Source organism: Mirounga angustirostris, unplaced genomic scaffold (assembly GCF_029215605.1).
Source record: "Mirounga angustirostris isolate CCGP_5_RB_7025 unplaced genomic scaffold, mMirAng1.0.hap1 SCAF_5, whole genome shotgun sequence".
Lineage (NCBI taxonomy): Eukaryota > Metazoa > Chordata > Mammalia > Carnivora > Phocidae > Mirounga > Mirounga angustirostris.
The window spans coordinates 102,108,510-102,132,800 of NW_026991713.1; the positions used below are offsets into that span (position 1 = coordinate 102,108,510).

Consider the following 24,291-nt stretch of genomic DNA (forward strand, 5'->3'; position numbering starts at 1 on the left):
AACCTCACTCCTGCGTGCCCCAGGCATTCTTCAGATCAGTTTCCATGCTGTATGTCCATGAGTTGTTTGCTTGTCTTCTCTCCAAGAGCAGTCCCAATGGCCTCTGAGCTCTCCTAGAGTCAAGCATACTGACCTTTAAAACTCCAGACTTTAAGTCCCACTGACTGTAAGAACTCACAAAATTTGGGCCCTTTCATTTTACAAGACAATTGCTATGGGGATTTGTTTTCCCATGTGCTTCCCTGTATGCTAGTTTGTTTCTCACCCTTTTCTGAGGCCACAGGCCCCTTCTTACTGCAGTGGCCACAATCTGTTTCTCTCCCAAATCGTGTCTCTGCACTTCCTACCTTCTTCCATGTGGCCTCTTCATTACTTTTATTTATTTATTTTTTAAATTCTTTCTGTCTTTAAAAAAATTTTTTTTTAAAGATCTTATTTATTTATTTGAGAGAGAGAGACACAGTGAGAGAGGGAACACAAGCAGGGGAGTGGGAGAGCGAGAAGCAAGCTTCCTGTGGGGCAGGGAGCCCGATGTGGTGTTCGACCCCAGGACCCTGGGATAATGACCTGAGCCAAAGGCAGATGCTTAAAGACTGAGCCACCCAGGCACCCCTCTTTCTTTATTTTTTTTTTAATTTTTTTTTAAAAGATTTTATTTATTTATTTGACAGAGAGAGACAGCGAAAGAGGGAACACAAGTAGGGAGAGTGGGAGAGTGAGAAGCAGGCTCCTCGTTGAGCAGGGAGCCCAATGTGGGGCTCGATCCCAGGACCCTGGGGTCATGACCTGAGCCAAAGGCAGCCACTTAACTGACTGAGCCACCCAGGTGCCCCTCTTTATTTTTTTAAAAAATACTTTATTTATTTGAGAGAGAGAGTGAGAGAGAGAGAGAGCACAAGCAAGGAGGAGGGGTAGAGGGAGAGGGAGAAGCAGGCTCCCCGACAAGCAGGGAACCCGATGTGGGACTCGATCTCAGGACCCCGGGATCATGGCTCAAGCCGAGGGCAGATGCTTAAACAACTGAGCCACCCAGGTGCCCCTTAATTCTTTATTTAAATTCAGTTTAGTTAACATATTCTGTATTATTAGAATTTAGTGATTCATCAGTTGCATATTACACCCAGTTCTCATTACATTAAATGCCCTCCTTAATGCCCATCACCCAACTACCCCAACCCCCCCCCACCTACCTCCCCTCCAGCAACCCTCTGTTTCTTGGAGTTCAGTGTCTCTTATGGTTTGCCTTTCTATTTTCATCTTATTTTATTTTTCCTTCCCTTCCCCTATGTTCATCTGTTTTGTTTCTTAAATTCCACATATAAGTGAAATCATATGGTATTTGTCTTCCTCTGACTGACTTATTTTGCTTAGCATTATACCCTCTAGTTCCTTCCATGTCTTTGCACATGGCAAGATTTCATTCTTTTTGATGGCTGAGTAATATTACATCTCTTCACTACCTTTAGTTGTGGATTTTGTTCTGCTTGTCTGCAGGTCAATTTCTGGAGTACTTAAGATGATTTGGTAGTTATCTAGTTGTATTCATGGGATGAGGTGAGCCTGGGGTCCTCCTACTCTACTCCTATTTCCCCTTCTCCCTTTTCTCCTAGATCACCTATTATTAAATTATAGTGAACATATTTTCCTCTTTTCTCTAAATCTCAATTTTTTTCTCTCTCATTCTGTGATGACCTTTGGGTTCTGGGTTAATCCAGCCAGTCTCTTGATTTTTCTCTTTAGTTATAACTAATCTACTGTTCAATTTATTCACTAAATTTTTATTTATAATTTTTAGAAATTTGTTTTGCATTTCTACTTGTTCTTGTTTCATTTATTCTTGTTCTTTCTTACATTTTTTCTTTTAGAGAGTTTATAATTTTAAAATACTTATTTTTTCACCTCAATAATATTGTTCTACATTTAAATCCTAGGCTAACATGGTTATTACAAGGTTATTAATTCTTCAGTGATGGCTTTTTTCTTTCCCCTGTTCCCTATCTTCAGGGGCAAATGAAGCTTTAATTCACATTTACTAAGTGGCTTTCTTTTTCTTTTTTTCTTTCTTTTTTTAAAAAGATTTTTAAATTACTTATTTATTTGAGAGCGAAAGAGCACAATCGGGGGAGTGGCAGAGGGAGAGGGAGAGGGAGAAGCAGACCCCTTGTTGAGCAGGGAGCCCGACGTGGTACTTGATCCCAGGACCCTGGGATCATGACCTGAGCCCAAGGCAGATGCTTAACGACTGAGCCACTCAGGCACCCCTACAGTGGTTTTCATTCCCTTTGTGTTTCTGAAACCTGACAATTTAACTTTCTTTCTTGAGTATTCAGCTTTACATTTAAAACAAAGCTTTTGAATTTATTCAGCAGTTCTAGGTGTTTATCACAAGAGAATTTTCAGGTTATCTGCTCTGTCAACTTGCTAAACTTGAAGGTTATTAATTTTGTGTGTATGTGTGTTTTAATTTAAACCATTTTTAAATTGTGGTAAAACACATACCATAAAATTTATTAATTAGCTTTTAATAAGGTGAGTAAAACTGCAGAAAGAATGCCCATTTTTAGTTGCAGTATTAGAAAGGACTTCTTAGTACATTAGTAAGAAGTGAAGGTTTTCCAAGGGAATGAGAGACAGAGAGGCAGAGATTGGAGGACATATTCTGGGAATGGTAAATAATTGGTTTGGCTGGATGGTAGTACATGTTATCTGGAATGATGTGAGCAATTTTCTGGAATAGTAAATTAGGGACAGACTGTGGAGGGCCTTGGCTTTCTGCTTAAGGGAATATGGACTTTGAAACTCTGAAGTTTTCAATATTAGTTCTTTTTTTTTTTTTTTAAAGATTTTATTTATTTATTCATGAGAGACACAGAGAGAGGCAGAGGGAGAAGCAGGCTCCCAAGGAGCAGAGAGCCCGATGCAGGACTCGATCCCAGGACCCTGGGATCATGACCTGAGCCGAAGGCAGACGCTTAACCATCTGAGCCACCCAGGCGCCCTAGTTCTTTTTTTTTTTTTTTTAAGATTTTATTTATTTATTTGAGAGAGAGAGAGAGGAGACCAGGGGGAGGAGCAGAGGGAGAAGGACAAGCAGACTCGTGCTGAGCACAAAGCCTGACACTGGGCTAAATCTCACGACCCTGAGATCATGACCTGAGCCAAAATAAAAAGTTAAGTGCTTAACCAACTGAGCCACCCAGGCGCCACTTGAACTTAGTTCAATTTGAAGGTCAGTGTTGGTAGCAGTGTATAGAATGATTTAGAGGGTGGTGAGATTGATGTCAGAGACCAATTAGGAACCTACTGCAGTAGCCCAAGAAGAAGATATGAAGACACGTAATAGGGGTAAGGCCTGACAAAGGCTCAGAGTTGTTGAAATGACCAAAGCATAATTGTAGTTATTAATGAAATTGGGGCAGAGAAAGGATGCTGATATAGCCATATGACAGCATTCTCTAGAGCTAAGTTGCTTCTGAATGGAGTAGCATTATGAACTCTTAGAGATGCTATTTATAAAATGTCTGCTCATTAGTCTGTTGTGCTAGTTAGAGCTTTCCTGTGATTGAACCCAGGCTTGAAAAGCATGCATCAGTATAGTTTGAAAAATGGTTTTAAGACAGGGAGTGTCAAGTAAAACAGAATGATCCATAGCTCTACATAGTATAAACAACTGCTCTTAGCATCATCAGTAAGAGTTTTAAGTGGTCTCCCATTGTTTGCTTCTGGTGTTAACAAGATCTTCTGAAATCATTGATCTGGACTTTCTATAACCAAATGTCTTAACAGGCCAAATTGATCACCTGTTTCTACTGGGACATATGTCCAGTTGGCATGATGGACACCCAAACTGTCTTCATTTGAGCTTGTTTTCTTATTACTCTGGTATGTTCTAAGGTGATTTTCTTATATGTCCTGAGTAGGAGTCTCACTTTCCTAAACTGTTGTGGGTTGTTTTCTAACTTGTTTCTTTCTTTTTTTTTTTTTTTAATTTTATTATGTTATGTTAGTCACCATATAATACATCATTGGTTTTTGATGTGGTGATCCACGATCCATTGTTTAACTTGTTTCTTAATTGGCTAAATTTAAATGAACACCAGCTATTTTGAAATGCCACATTTAATATATAATGAATGAATGAACTGATGAAAAGCAATAAAATTATGAAACTAAGAAGTTTATTGGAGAGGAACTCAAATAATTTTGAGAATGAGTTGTCAAGGTGTGGGTGTGGACAGAGGAAAGAAAGAACCTGGGAAGTAAAGGCAAATATTGATGCTCCCTCACCAAATTTGTAACATCTATATAGATTTTGCTTTTAACCTTTATATATTCCTTTATGTGTTTCTCTAATTGCTAGTTTTTGTTCATCATGTGACAACTTGCATTTCACGTATTTCACATTTTTGGTGTGTTTGTTCCACAGTGCCTTTTAAATTCATACCCTTGATGCCTACCATGGTTTTTATTACATAACAAATATTCAACGAATCTTGTTATATAAATGATTGAATGGGTGAATGCTATTAAAAAGCAGTTGAGGGGCACCTGGTTGTCTCAGCTGGTAGAACATGTGACTCTCGTTCTCTGGGTTGTGAGTTCCAGCCCCACATTGGGTGTAGAGAGTACTTAAAAGATAAAAAATTAAGAAACAGAAGTTGAATGATATTTTGGAATCACAATTACTACACTACTAAAGAACATTAGGGTACCTTTACATTCCTTTTCTCCCTTTTGAACTTCTCTATCAACATTTGTTGAGCACTCAGTACAGGTAAGCATCATGTTACATGCTGGAAATTACAGTGATTTGTTCTTTCATCTTGAAATAGTTTGGCAGTTGATGAAAAGCTTTAAAGTTTGTTATTTAAAGGGGCACCTGGGTGGCTCAGTTGGTTCAGCGTCTGCCTTTGGCTCGGGTCATGATCCCGGGGTCCTGAGATTGAGTCCCAGGTCAGGGTGCTTGATCAGCGGGAAGTCTGCTTCTCTTTCTCTGCCCCTACCCCCTGCTCGTGTTCTTTCTCTCTCTCTCTCTGACAAATAAATAAATAAAATCTGGGGCGCCTGGGTGGCTCAGTTGTTAAGCATCTGCCTTCAGCTCAGGTCATGATCCCAGGGTCCTGGGATCGATCCCAGCATCAGGCTTCCTGCTTAGCAGGAAGCCTGCTTCTCCCTCTCCCACTCCCCCTGCTTGTGTTCCCTCTCTTGCTGTGTATCTCTCTGTCAAATAAATAAATAAAATCTTTAAAAAAAACTATTAAAAATAAATAAAATCTTTGAAAAAAAAAAAGTTTGTTATTTAAAAATAGCCGGTTCTTGGATTTGATGACATGGTACAGATACAAGTGTAAGGCTTACAGTTTTATTATTGCTCTGAGTCTACACTTCACAGAGCCATTAGATTTAAAAAAATTTTTTTGTCTTTGGTAATGACAGCTATTTTACAATTTTGATTAGTGTCTGGAGTAGGCATTTTTAGCCTGAGATTGAGTCATAAAGGTAAATTGATGGTCTTGGAGGAACAAAGGCAGTTTGTAAAGATGTGGTGTATATATTTATTTTTCCGAGGGATATAGATTCTCAAAGGAATTCATAACCCCAAAAATGTTAAGAGCAATTTTGTTTGCCTTGCTTCATTAAGCTCTCTTTTCTACATTGTCTAGTGGTTAAGTGGTTGGGTAATGTAGTCATAGTCCCTGTGTTTGAATCTTAGCTCTGCTACATAATAGCTGTGTGACCTCAAACAAGTCACTTAACCTCTTTGTGCATCAGTTTCCTCATCTGTAAAATGGAGATAACGATAGTACTATGTCATAAGTTAATATATGTATAAATAACTCAGAAAATGCTTAGCACATAGTATATATTCTACATATGTTAGCTACTATTATTATAATTATTACATAGATGTGGCATTGGTGATAATGATGGTGAAGATCATGATGACTTATACCTTCCCGAAGCCACTTAAGCGTGAATGAAAATGAGCAATCATAAGAAATGTTGCATAACCAGCTGCCATTCTGGGTAAAGCTAATAACAGCTTTTCTCTTCTTGTTCTACTGTAAGGATAGCAAGACTCCTAAGCCTGGGTATTCTGTTTCAACTGTTGAGATGAGTATATTCAAGTTGAATTACAGCGGCAAAAGCAGTTTGCCTCTTAGATTTAACCAGCATGTATACTGATTCTGTTTTTTTTTTTTAAAGATTTTATTTATTTATTTGAGAGAGAGAATGAGATAGAGAGCATGAGAGGGAGGAGGGTCAGAAGGAGAAGCAGACTCGCTGCTGAGCAGGGAGCCCGATGCAGGACTCGATCCCGGGACTCCAGGATCATGACCTGAGCTGAAGGCAGTCGCTTAACCAACTGAGCCACCCAGGCGCCCCAGATTCTATTTTTTTTTTTAAGATTTTATTTATTTATTTGGGGGGAGGCGCAGAAGAAGAGGGAGAAGCAGGCTCCCTGCTGAGCGTGGAGCCCTCACACAGGGATCAATTCCAGGACCCTGGGTTCATGACCTGAACTGAAGGCAGATGTTTAACCGACTGAGTCACCCAGGCGCCCCTATAATGATTCTATTTTTTAGCCTGGGATGGAACTGACTCATTGTTATGGTTCTGTTTTTTACCCCATGGAATGTGCAATGTTGATGCTTTACAAATGATAAACAATGCATAGGGAAATGGGAACCTTTGATTAGCTGTCCTAAAGCTTTCGGTCCCAGTTCTTCCACAAAATACTGTTACAAACTGACAAAACATTTTCTTGAAGTCCCCATCTCCACCCACTGACCTCTACTGCTGAAAGGGTTAGTCAAATTAGGTCTTCAGCTATTTCTAGCTTATAATGACCAAAATTTTCTTTAGATAATTGAATTTTAGGGTTATCTCTTTACCTTTGTTGGGTTGATTTTGTCTCCCTTCAAATGCCTGAGAGTGATATTTTCCCCACGTATTGTTTTTGAGGTCTCTATTTTTTTTTTAAAGATTTCATTTATTTATTTGAGAGAGAGAATGAGAGAGAGAGAGAGAGCATGAGAGGGGGGAGGGTCAGAGGGAGAAGCAGACTCCCTGCCGAGCAGGGAGCCCGATGCGGGATTCGATCCCGGGACTCCAGGATCATGACCTGAGCCGAAGGCAGTCACTTAACCAACTGAGCCACCCAGGCGCCCCGAGGTCTCTATTTTTTTTTTTCTCCCTTCCTTGCACAAATAATTTCCAATTCCTGTAACAACTGCCCCCAAGAGTTTGCTTCCTGTAATGATGGCTACTTCTCTCCCTGGGCTCTACCTCTTGAAACAATCCCACTTAGGAACCCTGGATCCAAAAGTGCCAAGTAGAAATTGTGTAAAGTGGTTTTACTCAGATGCTGGGTATCTATCACACTTAAAATCCAATATACCTATAGATAATTGCCTGAATAGTTTCAGTAGTGAAAGCTTGAAGCCTAAGATCTAACCCCTATTGTATTGTTTTCCAAAGTGTGGTCCATGGGGACAGGACCAGTTACATAATTTTCAAGACATATCGTAAAATGAACACTGCCGGGGGGAAGGTCTCTTGTTCAAAAGGTAAGAATTTCAACAGCTGCAAGAGAGCATTAAACCCAAGTGAAGAGTCCTTTTGAGCACAGAGCCCTGTGTCAAGGCACAGGACATAGGTCCATGAGACCAAGCGTGTGTGGAATCTGACTGGTAAATATGTATCTGGGGTCTTCCAGAGAGTTAATGAATTAGAATCTCTGGAGATAGTGTTTGTGAATCATCATTCTTAACAAGCTCTCCAATGTTAATTTTGTACATTTGATAACCTCTCACCTATTTCTTTCATTTGCTTGGGAAGAAAAAGCAATTCTATCTTTTAAAAGTGTGTGGCTTGCTTGTCTTGATAGCTACCTGAGGCAGCTACCTTGTACCACATTCAGCTTTTCTTTTTTCTTTCTTTCTCTCTTTATTCTTTCTTCCCTTTCCTCTTCTATTCTACATTTGTTTGCGACCTGTCAGTAGTATGCCAGGGTTGGCTAAACTTGGCTGATGACACCCAAGGCATATGAAAATATTAAACAAAGAAAAGTTGAGAGGAGGTGATAAGACTTTCAGTGGTCTAGGCACTTTTTCTATAGGGATTATGGTGTGTTTTGTTTTGTTTTTGCCAGAGCCAAGTGTGCTTTTATTTATAAAAGAAACAGAAAAGGGAAAAAATCAGAGAAACAATGTGAGAGCACCCCAATCCCACAGCCCCATCCTCAGTGACTATTTGGTCACATTCATTGTAATTCGATTTGAGATCAGTCCATTTGCTCCACAGTAAATGCCTGCCAGTTCTTGGAATTTATTTCTACAAATTGTCTCTTCACTAAATTGTAACCCCAAGGGCTCAGGAATTCATCCTGGGTAACTTCATGAGCGAATTCTTATCAAATTATCTTGAACACTTGGTTTTAAGTTCTGAGTTTAACTGTACATCATCAAAATAATTCAAGGTTAATAAACCTCTTTATATTATGGACCTCAAAGTTTAGCACAACAAATGTGCTTTTTTTTTTTTCTTTTTGGCTCACAGTTTTCTCTGTGTGGGTGACTGCTTAAGTAGTCACTAAGTAGAACAGACGCTGTCTTGAATTTTTGCTTAATAAAAAGCCGACAGATTTTTACTAACAGGTGCTTCTAAATCCTTTTGAAAATACTTTCTTCTTTATTGATTTTCACCTCTATTTCCTGTTTTTTTCTTAGTATTTGTAGTTTTTTAACACAGAGCTTTTTTATTCTCTGTTTTTAAAGTAATGTAAACATTTGTGTTTCTATTTCTATTCTCAAAGCAAATAAGAGACTAAATGAAAACAACTCTTTGTAACTTTGAAATATGTAACTCTGAGGTTCTTTTTTTTTAAAGATTATTTATTTGAGAGAGAGAGAGAGACAGAGAGAGCAAGCACACATGAGTGGGAGAAGGGGCAAAGGGAGAGAATCTCAAGCAGATCCCACTGAATGTGGAGCCCGAATTGGGGCTTGATCTCATGACTCATGAGATCATGACCTAAGCCGAAACCAAGAGTCAGACACTTAACTGACTGAGCCATCCAGGTGCCCCCTATAACCCTGAAGTTCTTAAAAAATATTTCCTGCTTGTTTTTTATTCTCACAAAGGACTTCTATGCAAGAATATGTAAAGAACTCTTACAAATCAATAAGAAGGGAAACAATTCACTTTAAAAAATAGGCAAAAAATTGGAATAGACATATTACAAAAGAAAATATGAGAATGCTGTACACCAACAACAAGACAGAAGAAAGAGAAAATTTTTTTTTTAAGATTTTATTTATTTGTCAGAGAGAGAGAGAGACAGAGCACAAGCAGGGGGAGAGGAAGAGGCAGAGGGAGAAGCAGGCTCCCCGCTGAGCAAGGAGCCTGATGTGGGACTCGATCCCAGGACCCCGGGACCATGATCTGAGCCGAAGGCAGCTGCTTAACTGACTGAGCCACCCAGGCATCCCAGAGGAAAGAGAAATTAAGGAGTCGATCCCATTTACAGTTGCACCCAAAACCATAAGATACCTAGGAATAAATCTAACCAAAAAGGCAAAAGATCTGTACTCAGAAAACTATAGAATACTCATGAAAGAAATTGAGGAAGACACAAAGAAATGGAAAAACGTTCCATGCTCATGGATTGGAAGAACAAATATTTTGAAAATGTCTATGCTACCTAGAGCAATCTACACATTTAATGTAATCCTTATCCAAATACGATCAACTTTTTTCAAAGAAATGGAACAAATAATCCTAAAATTTGTATGGAACCAGAAAAGACCCCGAATAGCCAGAGGAATGTTGAAAAAGAAAAGCAAAGCTGGTGGTATCACAATTCTGGACTTCAAGCTCTATTACAAAGCTGTAATCATCAAGACAGTATGGTACTGGCACAAAAACAGACACATAGATCAATGGAACAGAACAGAGAACCCAGAAATGGACCCTCAACTCTATGGTCAACTCATCTTCGACAAAGCAGGAAAAGAATTGTCCAATGGAAAAAAGACAGTCTCTTCAACAAATGGTGTTGGGAAAATTGGACAGCCACATGCAGAAGAATGAAACTGGACCATTTCCTTACACCACACACAAAAATAGACTCCAAATGCTTGAAAGACCTAAATGTGAGACAGGAATCCATCAAAATCCTTGAGGAGAACACAGGCAGCAATCTCTTCAACCTCAGCTACAGCAACTTCTTCCTAGAAACATCGGTGAAGGCAGGGGAAGCAAGGGCAAAAATGAACTATTGGGACTTCCTCAAGATAAGAAGTTTTTGCACAGCAAGGGAAACAGTCAACAAAACCAAAAGACAACCGACAAAATGGGAGAAGATATTTGCAAATGACATATCAGAGAAATGGCTAGTATCCAAAATCTATAAAGAACTTATCAAACTCAACACCCAAAGAACAAAGAATCCAATCAAGAAATGGGCAGAAGACATGAACAGACATTTCTGCAAAGAAGACAACCAAATGGCTGACACATGAAAAAGTGCTCAACATCGCTCAGCATCAGGGAAATCCAAATCAAAACATCAATGAGAAACCACCTCACACCAGTTAGAATGGCTAAAATTAACAAGTCAGGAAGCGACAGATGTTGGCGAGGGTGCGGAGAAAAGGGAACCCTCCTACACTGTTGGTGGGAACACAAGCTGGTGCAGCCACTCTGGAGAACAGTATGGAGGTTCCTCAAAAAGTTGAAAATAGAGCTACCCTACGACCCAGCAATTGCACTACTGGGTATTTACCCCAAAGATACAAATGTAGTGATCCAAAGGGGCACATGCACCCCAGTGTTTATAGCAGCAATGTCCACAATAGCCAAACTATGGAAAGAGCCTAGATGTCCATCAACAGATGAATGGATAAAGAAGATGTGGTATATATATATACAATGGGATATTATGTAGCCATCAAAAAAAATGAAACCTTGCCATTTGCAACAATGTGGATGGAACTAGAGGGTATTATGCTAAGCAAAATAAGTCGATCAGAGAAATACAAGTATCATATGATCTCACTGATATGAGCAATTTGAGAAACAAGACAGAGGATCTTAGGGGAAGGTAGGGAAAAATGAAACAAGATGAAACCAGAGAGGGAGACAAACCATAAGAGACTCTTCATCTCAGGAAACAAACTGAGGGTTGCTGGAGTGGAGGGGGGTGAGCGGGATGGGGTGGCTGGGTAATGGACATTTCAGAGGGTAAGTACTATGGTGAGCACTGTGAATTGTGTAAGACTGATGAATCATAGACCTGTACCCTTGAAACAAATAATACATTATATGTTAATAAAAAAAATTAAAAAAAAAAGAAAATATAAGAATGGCCAATAAGCACATGAAAAAGTTTCAACATCATTTGTCATCAGAGAAAGGCAAATTACAATAAGCTAATACTAACATAGCCACTAGAACAGCTAAAATAAAAATATCTGACCAAACCAAGTGTTGTCAAGGATGTGGAGCAACTAGGAATCTCATACATTGCTGGTGAGAGTGTAAAATGATTCAATTATGTTGAGAAACAATTTGGCAGTTTCTCATAAACATGAGTTTAAATATAAAGTTACCATATAACCCAACTATTTCACTCCTAGGTATTAACCCAAAAGAAATGAAAACATATGTCTTCTCAAAGATTTATACATGAATGTTCATAGCAGCTTTATTCATAGCAATCAAGAACTGGAAATTACCCATAAATTCATCAATGAGTGAATAGATGAAACTGTGGTATATGCACACTACTTAGCAATAGAAAGGAATGAACTACTGATATGTGCAGTAACATGAATGAATCTGAAAAATATTATGCTGAGGGGCACCTGGGTGGCTCAGTCAGTTAGGTGTCTACCTTTGGTTCAGGTCATGATCCCAGATCTCCCTCTGCCTGCCGCTCCCCCTCTGCTTGGGCTCTCTTTCTGTCTCTCTGTCAAATAAATAAATAAAATCTTTCAATTAAACAAAACAAAACAAAAACATTATGCTGAGAGAAAGAAGCCAGACTCAAAGGAGGACATATTGCAACAATTCCATTGATTTGGATTCTAGAAGAGGCAAAACTAATCTGCAGTGACAGAAGATCAGTGCTTGCCTGGGGCCAGGCTTGGGAGGGGGCTATTGAACTCCAAAGGGAGTTTGGAGTTTCCATGAGGGAATTTTGGGGGGGTGTTGGGAACTTTCAATTTTTTTTTTTTAAGATTTTATTTATTTATTTGACAGAGAAAGAGATCGCGAGAGCAGGAACACAAGCAGGGGGAGTGGGAGAGTGAGAAGCAGGCTTCCCGCCGGGCAGGGAGCCCGACGCGGGGCTCGATCCCAGGACCCTGGGATCATGACCCGAGCCGAAGGCAGACGCTTAACGACTGAGCCACCCAGGCGCCCGGAACTTTCAATATTTAAAAAAATTTTTAAAAAATATTTTTTAAGATTTTACTTATTTATCTATTTGAGCGCGCGAGAGAGATAGTGAGAGAGAGAGCATGAGCAGTGGGGAGAGGGAGAAGCAAGCTTCCCGCTGAGCAGGGAGCCCAATGTGGGGCTCAATCCCAGGACGCTGGGATCATGACCTAATCTGAAGGCAGATGCTTAACCAACTGAGCCACTCAGGCGCCCCTGGAAACATTCTATATTTTGATTGAAGTGATGCTTCCATGAGTGTATACCTTTGTCAAAACTCATTTGAACTGGAAGGCTCCTGAACTCCCCTCCTGTCATGGACACACCAAGTACATAGCTACACACAGAGCAATACCTCTGAAAGAAACCCATAGACTACCTACACATTGGGTGAATGAGAATATATCCATATCAGAATGTGTAGGAAAGGGTGAAACACACTCACCATAAATACCACCCCCAGCAGGGCATCATACAATTGGGAGGGAACTCCCAACTCCCAGATTCTCTGCGAGGAGCAAAGGATTTGGACTTCACATTTAGTACCCCAACTTTTAAGATTTCCACCTAAGGGATAGGCTCCCAAAACACCTAGCTCTGAAAGCCAATGAGGCTTGCATCCACAAGACCCACAGGAGTATAGCAAACAAAGAAGCAGTTGTTAACTGGCATTCAGTACTCACAAAATGGCTATCCCCCTAGGCTCAGAGCAGAGAGAGTAGGCAGAAATGTTCATATATCAACATTTCCCTGAAAGGGGTCCATTTTTGTACTTTGAAAACCTCTTCCTGAGGGTCAGGCTTCTAATTTAGCACACATCTAGGGGCTGACTGTGACTTCCTTAGGGACCAAGGAAACTGGTGGATGCCTCCCCCACTATCCCTCTCCAGATTACTCCAAGTTGCCAGTATCTCCTTTGAGTGACTGTATACACTATGCTCCAGCTTTTGCAGCTGTTGCCCAAAGGAAAGGTTTCTGGATCACCTGTCTCTCTTAGCCAGTGGGACTTCCATTCATGAGTCCCATAGGACAACAGCAAAGAAGAAGTGGTTCTTGATGGGTACAAGAGCACGTCCTTGTAACTTTAGACCTGGGCCCAGGGCAGAAGGAGCAAACAGAAACATCCTTCTAGTTTCTTCCTGGAGGGGGATTAACTGCATACTTTTCTAACTGCTGCCTGAGGGTCTGGCTTCCAATCAGTCCTTATCTAGGTACTGAATGAGATCCTTCCCTTTGGGACACTGATGGGTCTTGGCACACTCTCAACTATTGGAAGCCACTAAGAACAAAGAAGGTGGCTTGAATAATCACAAAGGTTTGGGAGACACCAGGAGCTCAGGCTGGGCTGATTGACAAGTTTGATGTCCTACATGGTACCACTCTGTCAAAACTGGAAGAGGGGGGCGCCTGGGTGGCTCAGTCGGTTAAGCGTCTGCCTTCGACTCAGGTCATGATCCCAGAGTCCTGGGATCGAGCCCCACATCGGGCTCCTGGTTCAGCGAGGAGCCTGCTTCTCCCTCTCCCTCTGCCTCTCTCCCTGCTCATGCTCTCTCTCTGTCTCTCAAATGAATAAATAAAATCTTTAAAAAAAAACAAAACAAAACTGGAAGAGGTGGCTGTTTTATCTAAGGTGCAGAAATCAACACAGAGAGTGAAGGAAAATGAAGAAACAAAGAAATATGTTATAAAAAAAAGAGATAAATTTCCAGAAAAATATGTAAATGACACAGAGATAAGTGTTTTACTGGTTGAGAGTTCAAAATAATGGTGATAAAGATGCTCATCAAGGTCAGGAGCGTAATGCATGATCAAAGTGAGAATTTTAACAAAGAGTTTGAAAATATTAAAAAGTACCAAACATGGGTGCCTGGCTGGCTTAGTCAGAAGAGCATGTGATTCTTGATCTTGGGGTCATGAGTTCAAGCCCCATGATGGGTGTAGAGATTACTAAAAAAATAAATAAGCTTAAAAAAAATATAGAGCTGAAGAATACAATAACTGAACTGGAAATTTCAGTGGAGGGGTTTGACAGAAGACTACATCGAACAGAAGAAAAGGATCAGCAAACTAGAAGGCAGGGCAGTGGAATTCATCCAGTCAGAAAAGCAAAAAGAAAAAGGAATGAAAAAAAGGTAAAGATTCTTTAAAGAACTTATGAGATAGCATCAAGCAGACCTGTATATACATTATAGGTCTCCCAGGAGAAAGACACAGAAAAAGGCAGAAAGCTTATTCAAAGAAATAATGGCTAAAAACTTCTTTAATCTGGAGAAAGACACAGACATCCAGATCCAGAGCATTCCAAAAAGATAAACCAAAGAGACCCACACCAACTGACATTACAATGAAACTGTCTAAAGTTAAAGATGAGAGAATCTTAAAAGCAGCAAGAGAAAAGCAAGTTTTTAGGAACAATGGAGCCCCCATGAGAATATCAGTAGATTTTTCAGCAGAAACTTTGCAAGTCAGAAGACAATGGCATGATACATTCAAAGTGTTGAAAGAAAAAACTGCCAACCAAAAATACTTTACCTAGCAAAGTTGTCCTTCAGAATCAAAGTAGTTATAAAGTTTTCCAGACAAACAAAAGCTGAAGGAGTTCGTCACCACTAGGCCAGCCTTACAAGAAATGTTAAAAGGAGCTCTTTAAGCTGAATTAAAAGGATCCTAACTAGTAACAGGAAAACATACAAAAGTATAACACTAAGTGGTAAAAGTAAATATATAGTTGACCCTTGAACAGCATGGGTTGAATTGTACAGATCCATTTATAAGTGGATTTTTTCAATAAATACAGTACAGTACCATAAATGTATTTTCTGTTCCTCATGATTTTCTTAAAAGCATTTCCTTTCTCTAGCTTAGTTATTATAATAGATTATATAATACATATAACATACAAATATGTGTTTAATTGACTGTTTATGTTATTGGAAAGGTTTTCAGTTAATAGTATGCTATTAGTAGTTCATTTGTTGAAGTAAAAAATTATACATGGATATTTGCCTGCATGAGGACTTGGTGTCTCTAACTCCCATGTTGTTCAAAGATCAACTGTAGAGTTAAATTCAGAATACTCTAATGTTATAATTGTTGTGGATAAATTTCTTATACTCTAGTTGGATTATTAAAAGACAAAAGTATTAACAATAACCATACTACAAAAATTTGCAAATGGATAAAGATGTAAATTGTGACACAGCATGGGTTTCACAAAATGGGGAGAGTGTATAATAATGTAGAGCTTTTGCATGTGTTTGAAGTTAAGTTGTTATCAGCTATAAAATAGACTCTTATAAAGATAAGAGTTTTATGTAAGCCACATGATAACCACAAAGCAAAAACCTATAGTAAAAACACAAAAGATAAAGAGAAATGACTCAGAGCATACCACCATAGAAAATAATTATACCACATGTACACCTGAAAACTCACATAACATTGTGTGTCAACTATACTTCAATAAAAAAAGAAAAAAAGAAAATCATTAAAACATGAAGGAAGGGACAAACAAAATAAAAGAAATACAAAACAACCAGAAAACAATGGACAAAATGGTAATAGTAAGTTCATATCTTTCAATAATTACTTTAAATGTAAATGGATTAGATTCTCCAATCAAAAGACAGAATGGCTGAATGGATAAAAACAAGACCTGCTATGTACTGCCTACAAGAGACTCATTTCAACTTAAAAAAAAAGATTTTATTTATTTATTTATTTATTTATTTATTTATTTATTTATTTAAAAGAGAGAGAACATGAGCAGGAGGAGGGGCAGAGCAAGAGGGAGAGAGAGAGAATCTCAAGCAGACTCCCTACTGAGTGCAGAGCCCAACTCAGGGGTTGAGATCATGACCTGAGCAGAAATCAAGAGTTCGACGCTCAACCAACTTAGCCACCCAGGTGCCCCTCATTTCAGCTTTAAAGACACACAGCCTGAAAGTGAAGAGATGGAAAAAGATAGTCCATGCAAATGAAAACCTAAAGAAAGCAGAGTTAACTATACTTACAACAGAAAACAGACTTTAAGTCAAAGACAGTAACAAGAGACAAAAGCCATTATATAAAGGGGTCAATTCATCAAGATTATATAACATAATAAATATTTATGCTCCCAACATAGGAGAACTTAAATATATAAAGCAAATGTTAACAGATTGATAGGGAAAAATAGACAGCAATATAATAATAGTAGGGAACTTCAAAACCCCATTTTTAACAATGGATAGAGCATGCAGACAGAAAATCAATATGGAAACATTGGATTTAAACTACATATTTGATCAATGGATCTAACAGGCATTTTACAGAACATTTCATTGAGTAGCAGTGGAATATACAGTCTTCTCCAGCACATATGGAACATTCTCCAGGATAGATTTTGTTTTAGGCCACAAAACAAGTATTTATTTTTTTAAAGATTTTATTTACTTATTTGACAGAGAGAGACAGCAAGAGAGGGAATACAAGCAGGGGGAGTGGGAGAGGGAGAAGCAGGCTCCCCGCTGAGCAGCGAGCCTGATGTGGGGCTCGATTCCAGGACCCTGGGATCATGACCTGAACCAAAGGCAGATGCCTAACGACTGAGCCACCCAGGTGCCCCCACAAAAAAAGTCTTAATAACTTCAAGAAGATTTAAATGATGTCAAACATCTTTTCTGATAATAATGGTATAAAACTGCAAATCAATTACAAGAAGAAAACTGAATAATTAACCTAATATGTGGAGATTAGACTATATGCTACTGAGTAATCCATGGGTCAAATAAATCTAAAGAGAAATAAAAAAATATCTTGAGACAAATGAAAATGGAAATAAACTTACTAAAACTTATGGGATGCAGCAAAAGCAGTTCTAAGAAGGAAGTTCATAGTGATAAATGCCTACATTAAGAAAAAGAAAGATCTCAATTAAACAATCTAACTTTACACTTTAAGGCACTAGAAAAGGAAGCACAAATGAAGATCAAAGCTAGTAGAAGGAAGAAAACAATAAAGATCACAGTGAAAATAAATAGGGACTAAAAAGACAATAGAAAAGGTAAATGAAACTGAGAGCTGTTTTTTTTTTGTTTTTTGGAAAAGATAAACAAGATACACAAACTTTTAGCTAGATTTACCAAAAAAACAGAAAGAGAATGCAAACAAATAAAATTACAAATAAAAGTGGAGAAGTTACAACTGATACCAAACAAATATGAAGGATCATAAAAGACTGGTATGAACAATTATATGTCAACAAATTAGACAACCTAGAAGAAATGGATAAATTCCTAGAAATATACAACCTACCAAGACTGAATCATAAAGAAATAGAAAATCTGAAGAGATCAATTATTAGTAAGGAGATCGAATCTGTAATCAAATACCTCCCAATAAACAAAAGTCCAGGGTGAGATGGCTTTACTGGTGCATTCTACCAAACATTTTTTATTTATTTATTTATTTATTTAAAAAGATTTTATTTATTTATTTGAGAGAGAGAGAAAGCACATGAGAGGGGGGAGGGTCAGAGGGAGAAGCAGACTCCCTGCCGAGCAGGGAGCCCGATGCGGGACTCGATCCCGGGACTCCAGGATCATGACCTGAGCCGAAGGCAGTCGCTCAACCAACTGAGCCACCCAGGCGCCCTATTCTACCAAACATTTAAAGAAGAATAATACCAATCCTTCTCAAAATCTTCCAAAAAATACGGGAGGAAACACTTCCCTCATTTGATGCAGCCAGCATTACTTTGATACCAAAACCAGACAAGGGGGGCGCCCGGGTGGCTCAGTTGGTTAAGCGACTGCCTTCGGCTCGGGTCATGATCCTGGAGTCCCGGGATCGAGTCCCGCATGGGGCTCACTGCTCAGCAGGGAGTCTGCTTCTTCCTCTGACCCTCCTCCCTCTCATGTTCTCTGTCTCTCATTCTCTCTCTCGCAAATAAATAAAATCTTAAAACAAAAACAAAAACAAAAAAAACAGACAAGGGCACTGCATGAAAAGAAAATTAGAGGCATGGGGCACCTGGGTGGCTCAGTAGGTTAAGCATCTGCCTGAGGTCATGATCCCGGGGTCCTGAGACTGAGCCCTGCATTGGGCTCCCTGCTCGGTGGGAAGCCTGGTTCTCCTCCCTCTGCCTGTCACTCTGCATACTTGTTCTCTCTCTCTTTCTCTGTCAAATAAATAAATAAAATCTTAAAAAAAAAAAGAAAGAAAAGAAAATTAGAGGCCCACATCACTAAAGAACATAGAGGCAAAAATCCTGAACAAATACTAGCAAACCAAATTTGACAGTACATTGAAAGGATCAAATTCCATGATCAAGTAGGATTTATTCTATAGATACAAGAATGGTTCAACATCCATAAATCAATCAATGTGATATACTACATTAATAAAGTGAACGATAAAAATCATATGATTGTCTCAATAGATGCAGGAAAAACGTTTGACAAAACTCTCAATAAACTTGGTATAGAAGGTATGTACTTCATCATAATAAAGGCCATTGTATCAAGCCCACAGCTAACATCACACTCAATGGTAAAAAAGCTGAAAGCTTTTCCTCTAAGATCAGACAAAATCTGCTAGAACTAATTAATGAATTCAGCAAATTTACAGGATAAAAAATCAGTATACAAAAATCAATTGCATTTTTATACATTAATGATAAACTATCTGGGAGACAAATAAAAAAATCTCATTTACTATAGCATCAAAAATAATAAAACACTTAGGGATAAATTTTTTTTAAAAGATTTTATTTATTTATTTGTCAGAAAGAGAAGGAGAGAGAGGAGAGAGACAACACAAGCAGGGGGAATGGCAGGCAGAGGGAGAGGAAGAAGCAGGCTCCCCATGGAGCAAGGAGCTGACATGAGACTTGATCCTAGGACCCCAGGATCATGACTGGAGCCAAAGGCAGATGCTTAACGGACTGAACCACCCAGGCATCCCCACGTAGGAATAAATTTAACCAAGGAGGTAAAAGTTCTGTATGTTGAAAACTATAAGGTATTGATGAAAAAAATTGAAGAAGACAGAAATAAATGGAAAGATATTTCATGCTTATGGATTGGAAGAATTAATATTGTTAAAATGTGCATACTATCCAAAGTGATCTGCAGATTAAATGTAATCTCTATCAAAATTCTTTTAAGATTTTATTTATTTATTTAAGAGAGAAGGAGAGGCAGAGGGAGAGGTAGAGGGAGAGGGAGAAACAGGCTCCCCAATGAGCAAGGAGCCCGACGTGGGGCTCGAACCCAGGACCCTGGGATCATGAACTGAGCTGAAGGCAGATGCTTAATCGACTGAGCCACCCAGGCACCCCTCTATCAAATTTTCAATGACATTTTCCACAGGATTAGAAAAACAATCTTAAAGTTTATAAGGAATCACAAAAGACACTGAATAGCCAAACAATCTTGAGGAAGAAAAACAAAGCTGGAGGGATCATGCTTCCTGATTTCAAACTATATTATAAAGCTATATAGTATTGTATAGTTTTGGCATAAAAGAGACACAATAATCAAAAGAGTAGAATAGAGAGCAGAGAAAAACCCCCATGCATATGGTAAATTAATTTTTGACAAAGAAGCCAAGGATATACAACGAGAAAAGGATAGTCTCTTTAATAAATGGTGTTGGAAAAATTAGATATCAATATGCAAAGGAATGAAATTGGACCATTATCTCATATGATATACAAAAATCAACTCCAAATGTATTAAAGACTTGACCATAAGACCTGAAATCATAGAATTCCTAGGAAGAGAACATAGAGAATAAGCTCCTTGACATTGGTCTTGGCAATGAATGTTTGGATTTGACACCAAAAGCAAAGGCAACAAAAGCAAAAATAATAAGCAAGTCCACTACCTCAAATTAAAAAGCTCCGCTCAGCAAATGAAACCATCAACAACAAAATGAAAAGGAAACCTATGAAATGGCATAAAATATTGGAAACCACATATCTGATAAGTGGTTAATATCCAAAATATAGAAGGAACTCCTAAAAAAAAGTAACCCAATTTCAAAATGGCCAAAGGACCCGAATATACATTTTTCCAAAGAAAACATACAAATATCCAACAAATACATAAAAATCTCAACATCACTAATCTTCAGGGAAATGTAAATAAAAACTTATATAACCTCACACCTGTTAGGATGGTTATTATAAAAAATACAGGAGCTGGGCGCCTGGGTGGCTCAGATGGTTGGGCGTCTGCCTTCGGCTCGGGTCATGATCTCAGGGTCCTGGGATCGAGTCCCGCATCGGGCTTCCTGCTCCTTGGGAGCCTGCTTCTCCCTCTGCCTCTCTCTCTCTGTCTCTGTCTCTCATGAATAAATAAATAAAATCTTTAAAAAAAAAAAATACAGGAGCTAACAAATCCTATCAAGAATGTGGAGAAAAGGGGTACCCATGTGGCTCAGATGGTTAAGTGTCTGCCTTGGGCTCAGGTCATGATAAATAAATAAATAAATAAATAAATAAATAAATAAAATCTTTTTTTTTTAAGTTGAAATGAGTCTCTTGTAGGCAGTACATAGCAGGTCTTGTTTTTATCCATTCAGCCATTCTGGGATCCCATAGGCCAGCCATGGAACATAAGAGGATAAGAGTTTCTCCTCTCCTACAACATATATATGAGATAGTCACAGGGACTGATTTGACATTCATTCCTTGCTTTTTCTTTTGCTTTATCTTTTTTTATGGTCCGACTTCTATATTGTCCAGATTTTTCCTTCAGTTCTAATGTTTATATTTCAAATTTTTTTTTTTTAAGATTTTATTTGTTTATTTCACAATGAGAGAGGAGCACAAGTAGGGGGAACAGTAGAGGGAGAGGGAGAAGCAGGCTCCCTGCTGATCAGGGAGCCCGATGTGGGGCTCGATGCGGAGCTCGATCCCAGGACCCTGGGATCATGACCTTCATAATCTGAAGGCTGATGCTTAACAACTGAGCCACCCAGGCGCCCCTCAAAAGCTTATAGATATTGGCAGAGAAAAGAAGAGTTTAGAGGCCTTTAAGTATTTTGTAGTAATGAAGCTGATTTCCCTTTTTAATCTTTTGGGGGAAAGTCATAGAAACAATTCTCTCAAAGAAGACTACTAATTTGGTTTTCTCTAGCAGATAATTTGGCTTTTTTTTTCTTCTTGAAAATAGCAATTGTTCTGATTAGAAAAATAATGAATGGAATAATTCCTCTTCTCTTTATAGAAGTAACAAAAACCAGTTGTGGACTCAAGTTTAAGTTCACAATGGAGTCCAGAGTGCTTTTTTTTTTTATTTTTTTACCCTTTAGAATTTGAAAGCTGCACCTTCATTTGCTTGTTGTTTTAGATACATCTTCAACTCCCATTGGCTATTGACTTGCATATCACAATGGAAGCTAAGTCTGTTCCTAGAACAAGTCCAATATTACCATTTCAGCAACATACTGTAATGTCACCGAAGCCTCATTCCAGGATGGCGGCAACTAGATTATGAATATTACTCACCCAGTGATGCGTTCTCCTTGTCAACAGCATCTGATAATTGTAGAGATGACTACATCAGACTAGCTGTGCCACAGGGCACTGTTGTGTCACTGGTGACTAGTATGGGGTGTAGGGGTAGAAGGAACTCTTGTCCTGGTGCTGCAGAAGATGAAAAACTACACTCTCCTGTGGGGAAGTGTGACACGATAAGAATGGAGAGAGCAGAGATTCTAAAGATCCCACAGCTGACACTGGAGGATACAGAATTTTACAGAATTCTCCTGGGTTTTTGGATAGCTAGTCATAGGATAATATATATAAGGATTACTAACTGAAGTACAGCCTGGGACAGAGGCCTGAGAAATCTGCTTTGGAACATTTAATGGTGACATTTAGGTAAGGGACGTGGGTGAAGCCAGCATAGACATCGGACATGTATGGGAAGTATGGTGGCAATATCCTCAACAGCTGAGAAGGTGTGAGCATTTTGGGGAAATAATGTGGTTTATTTTATCATTGAAAGCATCAGGAATTGGCAATAGTGATCTGGGAATGGGATCAAGGTGACAGAGAATGAGAGGTAAAATCTTGGTGGGAAAATGAGAACATTCTCTCTCACATGTTTTAGCACATAAAGTACTGTTCCAGAGGAAGTTTCTTAGAGTAAAGCACTTTGTCAAAGCAAATCATTAAGAGGATGATTTGAGAAAAGATTTGAGATCTTCGAACAATCTCTTTTTAAATTATCTTTCTTATATAGCTCTGTCACCTTTAGCAGACCTTTTATTAAGCCTGAGGCTCTTGTTCTTCTCATCTTTTCGCTATTTGAGTTGGTATACTGGGTCAAATTTGCTATCCAAAGGTGCCTGTGTTTTGTTTCTGATGTGCTGTGGAAGTGTATGAATGTCTTCCTTGATTTCAATCTCAAAAGCTTTATGTCTTTACGTCTGGAAAAATAGAAGTCATTATTGCTATATCTTTACAAATTACTGCAAACTTAAAAAAAGGTAATTTATATTTTCAATGTGAATTACTCCTTGAAGGGAATTTCGTCCTTTACATTTAATTTCTATAATTTAATTTTATCTCTTGCAAGCTTAACTGGGTGGCCTAAAATACTAGTATTAAGATCATCTTATTCATGCTTTTTGTGATTTTAGTAACTTTAATCAATTCTAGGATTTACATTTCCAGGGTTGAAGAGTTCTCTATTTTTGGGGGGAGGGGTGTTTCCCTCATACATTAGACTCTAGGCCTTTTGATATGAGATCTGTGCAGCTTTTTCCAGAATTCTTTGTTTTCTCTTGTTGTGGATCAAGGGAAGGACAAACAAGGTATGCACATAAGCGTTCTTGAAAGCTTATGGATTTTCTCTAATCATTAACAAGAGTTTTTACAATTAAGGCAATAACCTGTTCAGAGGGTGATAAATTCATCTTAGAGCTGAACGTGAGGAAAACATTTTTATACGCCAACCAATTTTCATCCAGGTTTCACCCAGCTATCCGAAAATACAGCGCGTTCTTAGGAAGCCTTTCTCAAGCTCAGGCGAAAGGCAAAGAACAATTACCATTTTGGAAAAGCGAAAATTTCCTCTTTGTAAATCCTTTGGTTAGTGAAAAACCGAACTTTTGGATGGGGGGTTGAGGGCTTGTACTTCCTTTTCTTATAGAAATAGTATGTAACCAAACCATTCTTTGATTTCTAAGAAGTTAGAGCTCCGTTGAAACCTCAAAGGTAGAAAATCACTCACTCTGGGAAATGGACGCAGTATTTAATGCTGAAATAGTTTCTGACCTGCTATTACATTAAAAACATTTTACAAATCATTCTGAATTGTATGTATTCTGAGTGGGTTCACATTTGTTTTTGAGGAGTAGGGCATAAATCATAATACCTTACCTTAACAAGGCAATAAAAGGCAAACGCTACTGTTTTGCACAAGACTTGGCTAATGCTTTCGGATTTATTTCGGAAGCTTTCACAGACGACGCCTAACAATATATTGGCGGTTGGCAGAAACACGATCCAGCCTAAATCCCTAAATTTTGGCTTCCGCCCAAGGTGTGTAGCCCGTATCCATAGAGACCGGAAAAAGCGTCCCCAAGCTGGGGCGGGCCCCTGACTCTTCTGATCTAAACTGCTTCCGCTCTTGGTGGGAGAAAAAATAAACGAAGGGGATTTGTGTGCGCGCCCATGGAGCACTCTTTTGGTCCCTTGGTGCTCAGTACTGTTTTCGTTGAGTTCCTGGCCGGAACCACAACTCCCAGGATGCATCTATGTTCTAGAGCAGTCAAAAGAGCAGTTTCCGGTTTGGGCCAGTGCGCCTGCGCACGAACTGTGGTCTTATTGGTTCGAACCGCCTCGTGCGA

General features: G+C 38.8%; 1 long non-coding RNA gene across 1 annotated transcript; it reads right to left on the reverse strand.

Annotated features, from left to right (window-relative positions):
• Window positions 1–24,242, reverse strand: LOC135364470 (uncharacterized). The gene is made up of 3 exons (XR_010411641.1): window positions 23,822–24,242; window positions 21,941–22,105; window positions 1–113 (listed from the first exon to the last, which is right to left on the reverse strand). It is a non-coding gene; the product is annotated as an uncharacterized LOC135364470 (long non-coding RNA).
• Between the last annotated feature and the right edge of the window lie 49 nt (window positions 24,243–24,291).